This window comes from Cydia fagiglandana, chromosome 1 (genome assembly GCF_963556715.1).
Source record: "Cydia fagiglandana chromosome 1, ilCydFagi1.1, whole genome shotgun sequence".
Lineage (NCBI taxonomy): Eukaryota > Metazoa > Arthropoda > Insecta > Lepidoptera > Tortricidae > Cydia > Cydia fagiglandana.
The window spans coordinates 16,978,714-16,991,054 of NC_085932.1; the positions used below are offsets into that span (position 1 = coordinate 16,978,714).

Here is a 12,341-nt window from a genome sequence, read left to right on the forward strand (position 1 = left end):
AGCCAAGACGCCAATCGCTTACGCTTCGTAGCGATCGAAACGCAACTGTCACTGTCACACTAATATGGAAGAGTGATAGAGAGACATAATGCTTTTCGTTGTCGAAGCGATAGCGATTGTAACCTTGGCTAGGCCGGCTGTATCGCCTGTATCTATACATACTCTTACAGCTGTTGTCCTAATGAGTTATCGGCGACATTTTTGTGAGTATCTGTCGTTTTGTTATCAATGGTGGATGTCTAGGGATGGGATGCCGATTATCAGCCAAAAGATGGCGTCACTGTGCACGAATTGTGGATTTTCACTATTTCTCCCAAAATACAAAGTTTCATAAGATGTGTTGATATGTGCGAAAACTATAAAAAATACTACATCCAAATCGAGACATGTTCAACTCAACATTGTCTCATTTCGTTATTACCGGAATCCAACTGCAAAATATTGCAATTTCTTGCATTCACGCACACTTACGTACTTAAAGTCACCTTAAAGTCAGTGTCAAATGTCAGCAGATTCGTAATGTTACAGTAAAGTAACCTAGAGGGCGCAGCGGATGAAATGTTTATTGTTGAAAAAAGATTGGAAATTAAATAATAAATTCTTGTTTGAGCAACGATTAAGAATTACAAGGCATTCAGAAGCAACTAATGTTTTCGACCATCAACTGTCATGTGCTCGTGGCACCCGTAGCCTCTATTTTGAAAAAAAATCAGATTGTAGCTAAGATACATGGTTCAAACCCCGACAATGCCAATTTTTTTTTATTTTATAATTTTAACATTCTCTTTTGAATTATTTTAAGCGTATGTTATTCTTCGAAACTAAACTTACGTGAGTAAAACATTTTCAGTAATTTGATTATTTTTTAATAATATTATGGGAAGATATATAAAAGTATTTTTATTTTCCGGTTTTCAAAGGATATAAATAATGATTAAAATAATTTAAAAAAAGTCATGCATGAGGCTAATTAGGATCGCAGAATAGGTACATAAGAAGTCAACTATCGACGAAGTATAGCTGGTCAAGCAGATCTTGTCAGTAGAAAAAGGCGGCAAATTTGAAAAATGTAGGCGCGAAGGGATATCGTTCATAGAATAGAATAGAATAGAATAGAATAGAATAGAATATCGTTTATTGCACCATGGTAAAAAACAAGTTGTTACAAAATAATAGTATCTCATGGACCCTAATAGGGTATGGCAAACATTTCCTTAATATAAGTAGGTACATATTAAGAAAAAATACTACAAACTAGCTTTATAAGTTTAGGAGATCAAAACTTATTTACTATAAACTAACTTATTTAACAAAACTGTCAGTGAGAAAATCGGTTACTGAATAATATGCTTTTTCAGCAAGGAACGATTTCAACTTCTTTGTATACGAAGTGTCACTTTCCACTGATTTTAAATAATTTGGGAGGTGATTATAATATTTTACTGCCGCATAATGAGGGCTTTTGCGGTATATTTCTAAGTTTGGCTGGGGTAATTCAAGTTTGTATTTTTGTCTTTTATTCTGTATCTCTTTGAACAAATGTATGTTTTTTCTTACATATATACATAACTCTAAGATGTAAAGGCATGGAAGAGTGAGTATGCCGTGTTTGATGAAATAAGGTTTGCAGCTATCCCAATTTCGGATTCCGACTAGCACACGAACGCATTTTTTTTGCATGACAAACAAGTCATGCACATCTGTGCTGTTTCCCCATGTTAAAATTCCATATCTGAACCATGAATTAGCGAAGGCATAGTAAGCGGCTAGTGCAGTACTGAAGTTAGTGGTTTTGCGAAGCGTAAAGAGTCCATACAAAAACTGTGATATCTTGGTTTTAGTGTTTAATATATGTGTTTTCCAGTTCATATGGTTATCGAGAGTAATACCTAAGAGTTTGAAATTATCTACTTCTTCAATTTCTGTGTTATTAAGCGATAATTTTAATTGTAATGGAGTTCTTTGGTAAGGATAAAATTGAATCAATTTGGTTTTGTTTGAATTTATTGCTAGATTATGGTCGCGCATCCACAGATTGATATGATTTAAGGTTTGTGTCAGTTTTAAATTAAAATTTTCATTATTTTTAAAATCAAAAAGGAGAGAGACGTCATCTGCAAAAAAATAGAACATTTGGATTTCGCGCCTTTTTTTACTGACAAGATTTGCTTGACCAGGTATAAAATAAAAGTTTCCAAAATTTTATTGAAATGATATACCTACATGAAATAATCAAATACAACACATTTACTTAAAATAACTTTTAAAATAAGGCATATAAAATTACCAAAAAGATGAAATAAAATAAATACAAAAAGAAATGAGTCTTTGTTCGTGGTTTGAACCCTGTCATGCTGTTCAACTTGTTAGACTTATACTCAATAGCTAAAAGCCACTAGACCATTTGACCATAGTAGACCCGGGCGAAAAATGCCTTCTTATTTAAGTAACCCATTACTGTCAAAAATATCAAGTTTGAATTGATTTGAAATATAATTTTTCATTGTCGACTTATTGACATCCAACGTTGCGAGCATGTTGTACTTTAAACCATTTGGCAACGTCGCACGCGGGGAAATCTTCTGAAAATGTATGTCCTTTTATATTTTGATATTTATGGATATATGAGGATTCTTCTACTTATGTTGCAAATTGATTAAATTATCGAGAGACAAGAACAAGAAATATGATTCGGTTAAATTGTGTTCTAATGTATGGGGAAGACAAACTAATTATAGCCAGCCTTTTATGAATGTAGTATGATACCTTAGGGTATGGTGCTTTACGCACACTAGCGTCCCTTCCCCTCCCCCTGACGCAACCCCCCCTTTTTGCATGAAATATGTCCCGGTTCACAGTTTTTTACATTTTTTGAGGAAAGTATATATTTTAGGAAAAAAGTGTCAATGAAAGAAATAATCCTTAATAAATTCTTAATAAAAAAGGTCTTATTCATTTTTTTATATGATGCACCTAATTCATGTATTAGCTTGTCAAAATTCGAAATAACATAGTTTTTACTTAGGATTCGAAACTCATTTATTATACACAGTGTAACACGAGGAACCCGAATAATTTTGACAGCGTATTCCTGATCATATTTAGATACAAAAATGTCCTATAAACTTTTTTGAAATGCGGCTAGTTTCAGAGTTAATACCAATTTAAAAAAAAAACAAGTTTCTATTGTTACATAGTTCAAAACGCCTTTTTGATGGCGATGTTGTTGTTTGGATTTAGTCTAAATATCCCTATTGATATGTCAAAAAGTAACAATTAAGTAACACGTTGCAAAAACTATGTTTTACGAAAAAAAAGTAAAAATCCATGTTAACTGACAAGTTTACCAATAACATTTACTTTTTATGTACATACATATATAATATATATATTCAAAAAATTAAAAAAAAGCGGCCAAGTGCGAGTCGGACTCGCGTTCCAAGGGTTCCGTATATTACACAATTTTTATCAATGTATTTTTTTATTTTTTATTTATTTATTTAGATATTTAATTCAGGGAACAAGGCCCATATTACAAATACCTTACAGACTAACATACATATGTATTTTATAAACTTAAAACTAAACATTATTTATGCGAAACGTGAGTGAAATCTTTAAAAAATCCGTAGGAGTCGGATCAAAAACTGTAATTAAGTCCGACTCACGCTTGACTGTACATTTCTAATAGGTTTTCCTGTCATCTATAGGTATAGACCTATTTTATGTATTTTTTCAAAATTTTAAACCTTGTAGTTTCGGAGATAAAGGGGGGGGGGATAGTCATTTTTGCCTATTTTCTTGAATAACTTCTAAACTGTTTATTCAAAAATTATAAAAAATATATATTTGAGATCCTTACAATAAGCTCTTTCATTTGATATGTAACATGATATAGTTTGAAAATTTTTATTTTTGAATTTTTTCATTTACCCCCCAAAAGTGGCCCCCATGTTTAAAATTCATTTGTTTACAAACTTACATATGTGTATCAGATTTCAACTTGATTGGTCCAGTAGTTCCGGAGAAAATCGGCTGTGACAGACGGACAGACAGACAGACGCACGAGTGATCCTATAAGGGTTCCGTTTTTTCCTTTTGAGGTACGGAACCCTAAAAACAATAAAAAAAATTGTTTTCGGCGAAATTGACCTAAACTCATACATACATTTTTTCCTTCTTTTGACCTCAGAAATAAAATCTTTCGCATTTCTTGAGGACACCTTGTATAATAAGTGTTATAAAATGAATATAACCTTTTTTACTAAGAATTTAATAAGGAACTATTTCTTTCATTGACACTTTTATCGTAAAATGTATACATGAGGTCAAAAAAGGAAAAGATGTAATATGTGTTTAGGTTAATTTCGCCAAAAAAAAAATTTTGTTTGGTTTTTTTTTTTAATTTTATGAATGAATTTGTACATAAAAATTAAATGCTATTGGTAAACTTGTCACTTAAAATGGTTTTTTTTCGTAAAACTTAGTTTTTGCAACGTGTTACTTAATTGTCACTTTTTGACATATCAATAGGGATATTTAGACTAAATCCAAACAACAACATCGCCATCAAAAAGGCGTTTTGAACTATGTAACAAGAGAAACATGTTTTTTTTTTAATTGGTGTTAACTCTGAAACTAGGCGAATTTCAAAAAGTTTATAGGACATTTTTGTCTCTAAACGTGATCAGGAATACGCTGTTAAAATTATTCGGTTTCCTCATGTTACACCGTGTATAATAAATGAGTTTCGAACCCTAAGTAAAAACTATGTTATTTCGAATTTTGACAAGCTAATACATGAATTAGGTGCATCATATAAAAAAAATGAATATGACCTTTTTTATTAAGAATTTATTAAGGATTATTTCTTTCATTGACACTTTTTTCCTAAAATATATACTTTCCTCAAAAAATGTAAAAAACTGTGAACCGGGACATATTTCATGCAAAAAGGGGGGGTTGCGTCAGGGGGAGGGGAAGGGACGCTAGTGTGCGTAAAGCACCATACCCTAAGGTATCATTCTACATTCATAAAAGGCTTGTAATTAGTTTTTCAAAAAGCACAATTTGGCCGAATATATGAAAGAGGGTCATTGTTGTTGTAAAAGGTGTGCAAGAAATGATACGTTACTGCACTAGAGCAGTTTAGGTTCCAATTCCAAGTACGATTTTATTATTCTTTTTACAATAAGCAATTGAAATTTGGGTATAAATGGATTTGTTATACAATTTCCATTCTGATATTTGACTCCCCATTCCATAAATAACGATACTTTTGGCCAAATTGTTAATTGAAAATACCTACTCTCAAAAATACCTACTATAAAAATGTATTTAAAAAAACACATGCGTTTTACTTTCCTCGTATGCGAAATGAAAAGTAGAGTGTTTTAACTCGGGTGAAAAGCAGCATTTTTGGAAAAAAAACCAGGCAAGTGCGAGTCGGACTCGCGCACGAAGGGTTCCGTACCATAATGCAAAAAAAAAACAAAAAAAAAGCAAAAAAAAAAACGGTCACCCATCCAAGTACTGACCACTCCCGACGTTGCTTAACTTTGGTCATAAATCACGTTTGTTGTATGGGAGCCCCATTTAAATCTTTATTTTATTCTGTTTTTAGTATTTGTTGTTAAAGCGGCAACAGAAATACATCATCTGTGAAAATTTCAACTGTCTAGCTATCACGGTTCGTGAGATACAGCCTGGTGACAGACGGACGGACAGACGGACGGACAGCGAAGCCTTAGTAATAGGGTCCCGTTTTACCCTTTGGGTACGGAACCCTAAAAATATCATCTACTAATGTTATTGTTATGCACAAGCAGAAGATATTATAGAATCTTGTTTATTTACAAGAAGATGACATTTTTCTCCACATAGGTACCTATATATTTTTGAGAAAAATATAGCCAGGTATTTTAGTTTAAAAATCATTGTTACAATAAATATAGGCTTTTCCAGAGAACATTTATATTTCTACCGAAACGAAAGCAGAATTCACAAGGGTTTTCGGTGGACGACTGTAAACGCGAATGATTGTTTGGACTGACCTTTCTATAAATATGTAAATGTATTTTATTGTGTAATAATCATAATAATTATTAAGTTATATTAAATCTGGGAATTAAATTATATCAGAAAGGAGATTCTTAAATGAGTAGGTATACTCGTAACATGCTTTGTGCATTAAATATACCTCCCTCTATTGAGTGAAAATAAAACAAAATACACAGGTAATCTGTGTTGCGGTTTTAAAGTGCCATCTGTTACAGCTTTGACAAATTAAAAATGATTGCTTGTCAAATGAAGTCGCCATGTTAGAATTACACCGATACTATAAGCATCACTCACACAAACAAGCAATGAGGCAAAATTTTACCAATATTCAAAGGCTTTTTTCTTAATAATTTTAATCAAAATCTAGTATTTTTTTACGTTCTGCGAAGACAGAAATATATATACTACCCAAACATTACATATACAAGTGAAGAAACCCTATATAATAGGAGCTAGGGTGCCAAGAAAGTTGTATGAAAATCGAGCAAGGAGAACCACCTTAATAAAGCGAAGTACACGGAACCACCAAGTATCGAACTTAGTTGCCGTCTGGTCACGCTATTCCCCAATGAACGAAAAGAATATAAGAGGAACCGCGGTTGCTCATCATATAATATTTTATAGATTAGGTACCTACTTATACTTATAGCCCGCACTAGCACATATATCTGTCTCTACTCTTCTTAATTGCATATTGCAGCCGTAAAAGTGCATGGCAACTTTATCAATGAATTCATTCATAATTTCTGTATTTAATTTCGCGGCTCATTGTATCCACATTATATCTAAATAGGAATTGGCCGAGCGAAAACGATGGTTTCCGTTTCAATTCAATTCCTTTCTAACTTATGGCACTATCCCATTCGGCTATTTAGGGTTGTCAAAATTCAAGTCATTATCTTATATGTGGTCGTGCACGCAAAGGGACGTCAAGTTGTGTCAACCCTAATAATTGGTCGGAGCAATGCTGAGTCGAACGGAGCCGAGTTTGCCCGAAGTCAGGAGTGTCACCCCACTGACTATGCTGGGCCCCCAACGGACTAAGAACTCCACCGCTTCGTGTAGTGTGAAAAGGTGCAAATGATGTGCTTGTTGTGTTGCTATAGTTCGTTTTTTTTAGCATTAGTAAGAACTTCAAAGAAGGTAAGCGAGCAAATTAAGACACATCAAGATTGTTTACCTTAATATTTCTAATGCTAAAAAAAACCGGGCAAGTGCGAGTCGGACTCGCGCACGAAGGGTTCCGTACCATAAAGCAAAAAAAAAACGGAAACAAATGCAAAAAGAAAACGGTCACCCATCCAAGTACTGACCACGCCCGACGTTGCTTAACTTTTGCCAAAAATCACGTTTGCTGTATGGGAGCCCCACTTAAATCTTTATTTTATTCTGTTTTTAGTATTTGTTGTTATAGCGGCAACAGAAATACATCATCTGTGAAAATTTCAACTCTCTAGCTATCACGGTTCGTGAGATACAGCCTGGTGACGTGGTGACAGACAGACGGACGGACGGACGGACAGCGAAGTCTTAGTAATAGGGTCCCGTTTTACCCTTTGGGTACGGAACCCTAAAAAACGAACTATTAGGGTAGGTATTTGAGCACCTATTTGTGGTTTATTTGTATCTGGATAGCTGACCATCCTTATCAGTACGGGCCGTATGGACCAGTTACCTATTCCGCATTTAAGTTAACAATGTACCTACCTATTAGATGAATAGCTTCAAGATAATATTTGCATGCTTAACCAGCAAAATATGTTTCTGTACGGGAATATCTTTCCAATAACACCTTGTTATACCACATTTTATGCGAATAATTTTCATTTCATTTTCATTGTATAGATAAGTACGCAAGTACGCACTAACCTGAACGGATGCCAGTATAGTATGTTAGATTAACCTTTTGGACGCCAATGACCGATATATCCGCACCGCAAAAACGGATTAATCGGTTACAGACCACAGAGCAACCTACGTGCAGATACAATGCAATTTTAGTTTTGACCAAAGAATATAATACTCACTAGGAGGTTTTGACGCTTCGGTTACGTGGCGTCCGAGTGACAGCTTTTGTGTTTGACACGGCGTCGAAAAGGTTATGTTAGAATTGCGATCGTCTCGAACTTCTGGCATGAAGTGGGTTATAGTTAGGGAGGCGAATAGGGGAATTTTTTGCAATACTCGAGCGTGGCAGTTTAAGATATGAGAGATACCTTAGACCTAATAGAACAACCTTGTAAAGTATTTAGCTCTATATGTAGTGACGCGCGCCTAGGATAGACGATCAGATTAGTAAAAAATAAAAATAATTTGGCCAAGCCCGAGATAGCTCGAGGCATTTAGTGTTCCGTACGGCTACCATCAGTTTGGCATTGACATAAACGCTACCGTGAACGTAATTTACTTTCTATGCATCTCGCTCGTACTGACATATTAGTGCGAAAGAGATATATATATTATTACCCGCTTTTTTAAATTACGTTCACGATATCGTACCGCTCGCATCGTTACATTTTACAGGGGTTGTTTGCCTGTTTTTAGGATACCGTATTCAATTAGGTACCCTATATATAGGAACCCATATAGTTTCGCAACCATTGTAGTTTTTACTACATATTTGATATATCATTAATTCTGAGACAAAATTTGTTTGTGGTGGCTGAAAAAACTTTCAACAACATATGTAAATATGGAATTCGGAATATTACTAAAAAAAATGGAGACAGGCGGTATCCGGGACAAAGGCGCTATGGTTGACGTGAAAAGTGGTGTAGACAGCTAATGCGAAAGCCGAAGGCCGAGCTCCACGTAGGGCCGAAGGCCCAAAGCGTCCAGAATGTCAGTGCTTAAACAAAGAACAACAGTACAAGTGTCTAAGTGCGAAGGCCGAAGGCAGAGCTTTAGCAAAATGTCAGTGCCTTAGCACAGAGCAATAGTACAAGTGTCTAAATGCGAAGGCCAAAGGCCGAGCTCCGCGTGCACAGAGCAATAGTACAAGTGTCTAAATGCGTAGGCCAAAGGCCGAGCTCCGCGTAGGGCCGAAGGCCCGAAGCGTCCAGGATGTCAGTGCTTTAACACAGAACAATAGTACAAGTGTCTAAATGCGAAAGCCGAAGGCCGAGCTCCGCGTAGGGCCGAAGGCCTGAAGGGTCCAGGATGTTAGTACTTAAACACAGGACAATAGTATAAGATAAGTGACTAAGCGGAGCTCAGCCTTCGGCCTTCGCATTTAGACACTTGTACTAATGACCTGTGTTTAGAACTGACCTCCTGGATGCTTCGGGCTTTCGGCCCAACGCGACTTCAGCCTTTGGATCTTGCGATTTAGACACTTGTACTTTAAAATCAAGGCCCCAACGTTGCCTGTTCTCTTTGACGGCGCAGCAACTAGTATCATTTCTCTCTCCTCGCTCTTTTAAAAATGCCGTTTGTCAAAAAAGGACAACCATACTGTTGACAAGATGGACTTCAAATCAAGGTGTTATCGTTTTAGGTGAAACCAGGTTGTGTATGTGTGCGTAAAAACGTATATGTGTGCTCTTTTAGGGATGTGAAAACTCGATTTTAATAATGTTATATATCGATAAACGCTACACAGCGGAACCGCAGAATAAATAATAGTACTAGGTACAGAAGACTCACTCTCTAACAAAACGCGTCTGTCACGATCAGCACAGATATGGCCGCTGGATGGCGACAGCGCCACGCGCAGCTTATGGCAAACCCCAAAATGGGGGTCGAACGGATGTACTTTTAGCTACCTGTAGCAAAGCGGAGTGAGCCACGCCCACGCCTGGCGGAACGAAATAGCGATTAATTGAAGCTTCAATATCTTCGTTAAACCTAAACATCATTGAAATGCTAATGGATAATAAATATATTATGATATAATAAAATAATTCAATTATTGCGGAACACATATTTTAGTAGGTATTTATGTATTTTAATTAAATAATAGCTGAACTTTCCCTTGGTTCCCTGCTGGGGGGCGTGACGCGTGACGATAAAATTGTGATCTGATAACCACAATAAACGATAAAAGTGTTTTTGTTCATTTTAAGTATCGTTAAACCTTTGAAGTAAAATTAAAATTGCAAGAAATGTCGATAGTTTATCGACATGGCTACAGCAAGGTGGGCCACATTGTTAATCGTACACTAAACAAAAGTGGTAACAGTAACAGCTCGCTAAGACGGAATCTTTGTATATTATATATCTATGTTTGAAATACTTGGAAAAGTTACGGGAGGCAAGCGTCTGTCGGACGCTTCGGCAGTGTTGCCAACTTGGCATAATTGATGCCAGATCTGGCATATTTTCACTTGCTTTGGCACCAAAATTTTCCATTTAGCATCTGGCATATTTTTTAGCATAATTTAGTCTAAGCAAAGTTTGCACCAAATTGGCAGCAACAATATGCGCCATCGCCTTATGTGGTTCATATTTTCATATGAATTTTGACTTTTGTGGACGGATGGACGTCGACGGATTATATAAAGTTGGTCAAGCAGATCTTGTCAGTAGAAAAAGGCGGCAAATTTGAAAAATGTATGTGTTTTAAGTATCTAATTTCAAGTTGTCATTTTAGAATTTTTTTAGCATATTTCAAAAAACTTTGGCATAATTTTGGCATAATCTAGACATAAGTCTAGCAGTTTTTCAAAATCCGAGTTGGCAACACTGCGCTTCGGACCTTCGAATTGGTCTTACGCAGAGCTCAGCCTTCCGAATATTGTGTATATTGTTTCGACGAATCAGATACTCTCAATGAAATCTATAGATGAGGCCATAGCTGTAAATAAATATTAAATGACTTTATTATCTCTATACGCTTTACAAACTCTATGTGTCATATTGTGAATAAAAAAAACACAACGACAGTGAAGAACGGAATTCTTAATTTGAATTTTTCATATTTTTGAGATACCTAGTCCATTGGTTGGAAAGCCCGTTCGAAATTTAAACTTTATTTGCAATACAATAAGGTTGTATTTTGTAGATCTCGCTCATACTTATAGTAGGCTATTCAGATAAAATTAAATATCCCACAAAAATAAGCAAGCAGAATTAAACTTTGTGTCAAAGACATAAGTCATAAATTTCAATGCCAAAGTTTTAACTAAGGATCTTTCTCATTAAAGCTACTGCGTAATATGAAATGACCAGTGTAAGCATTAGTTAGCTAGCCCTAAGCAACCAAAGACCAGGCTCCAGTTGAAAAACTAATAAAGATAAAGTTAAGCTGATAATTTTCCCGCCGTCTCCATGCTTCTTTAAGTTGGGTATTGACTGGTCAGCTGCCTATTAGCTATAGTTTTTGCGAAAATCGCCAGGACAGAGGTGAAATTTTTTGTATGAAAACTTGCAACTTTAAATGCGTTTTTTGACGTAACTATTGCAGTCTAAAATGAAGTCAAAATCAGTCCATCGACTCAATTTTTTTCAAGCTTTCTAATGGTACCCCACACGATTCTTACAAATGAAAAAAGTTTCAGCCTACCCCTCTCTACCCCCTAAATTTCCCCCTTTAATAAGAAATAAGCAGTTTTGACTTATTTACAATATGAGTGGTGGTAATTGCTATAACTGTTCCAAATTTTAGGTATCTATGTCAAACGGTCTCTGAGAAAAACGTATTTAACTGATTTGCAAGACCGAAGTGATCCCATAAGTGTTCCGTAAACAAAGTTTTGTACGGAACACTAAAAATGGATAGTCTGAAATACTCGAGCGCGTCAGATTAAGATATTGGGGGTTGATTTTAGTGTTTAAAGACTAAATTTAACTAATCTGACGATAAGTCCTTGACGCCGCCGAGTTATAGGGTCGCGAACTTGTAAAAAAAAAACGTTAATCCGGTATTCTCGAGCGCGATTTTTTTATTTTTTATTTTGAAGAATATAATCTAAAACTTACTAAAAATACAAAATCTGCCGGTTTCCGCATGACCGGAAGTGTGGAGGAGCCATTTCGTCTTCCTAAGAACGCGTTGCGGCATATAAGTCGCGAACGATACATTTTACAAAAAAAAGGTTAAATAAACAAAAAAGGTAATTTTATTTTACACAAAAAAGGTCTCTTTACATTTTTGTCCAAAGTTAAAACTTTTTGACTTGTAGCATCATAAAATCGGTCAGATTAAGAGAACCCACCAACATTTTTGTCAGATTAAAAAAATATGCTTTCAGGATACCGAGATAAACCTCCCCTATGAAAATCTGACGCGCTCGAGTATTTCAAAAAAACTTTTATTTTTTGCATTTTCACAAATTCATCGT

The 12,341-nt window shown here is 35.4% G+C and overlaps 1 protein-coding gene across 1 annotated transcript in view; it reads right to left on the bottom strand.

Annotated features, from left to right (window-relative positions):
* LOC134665842 (protein croquemort-like) overlaps positions 1–12,341 on the bottom strand; it is a 407,398-nt gene that overhangs the window by 372,601 nt on the left and 22,456 nt on the right. The window lies entirely within an intron of this gene.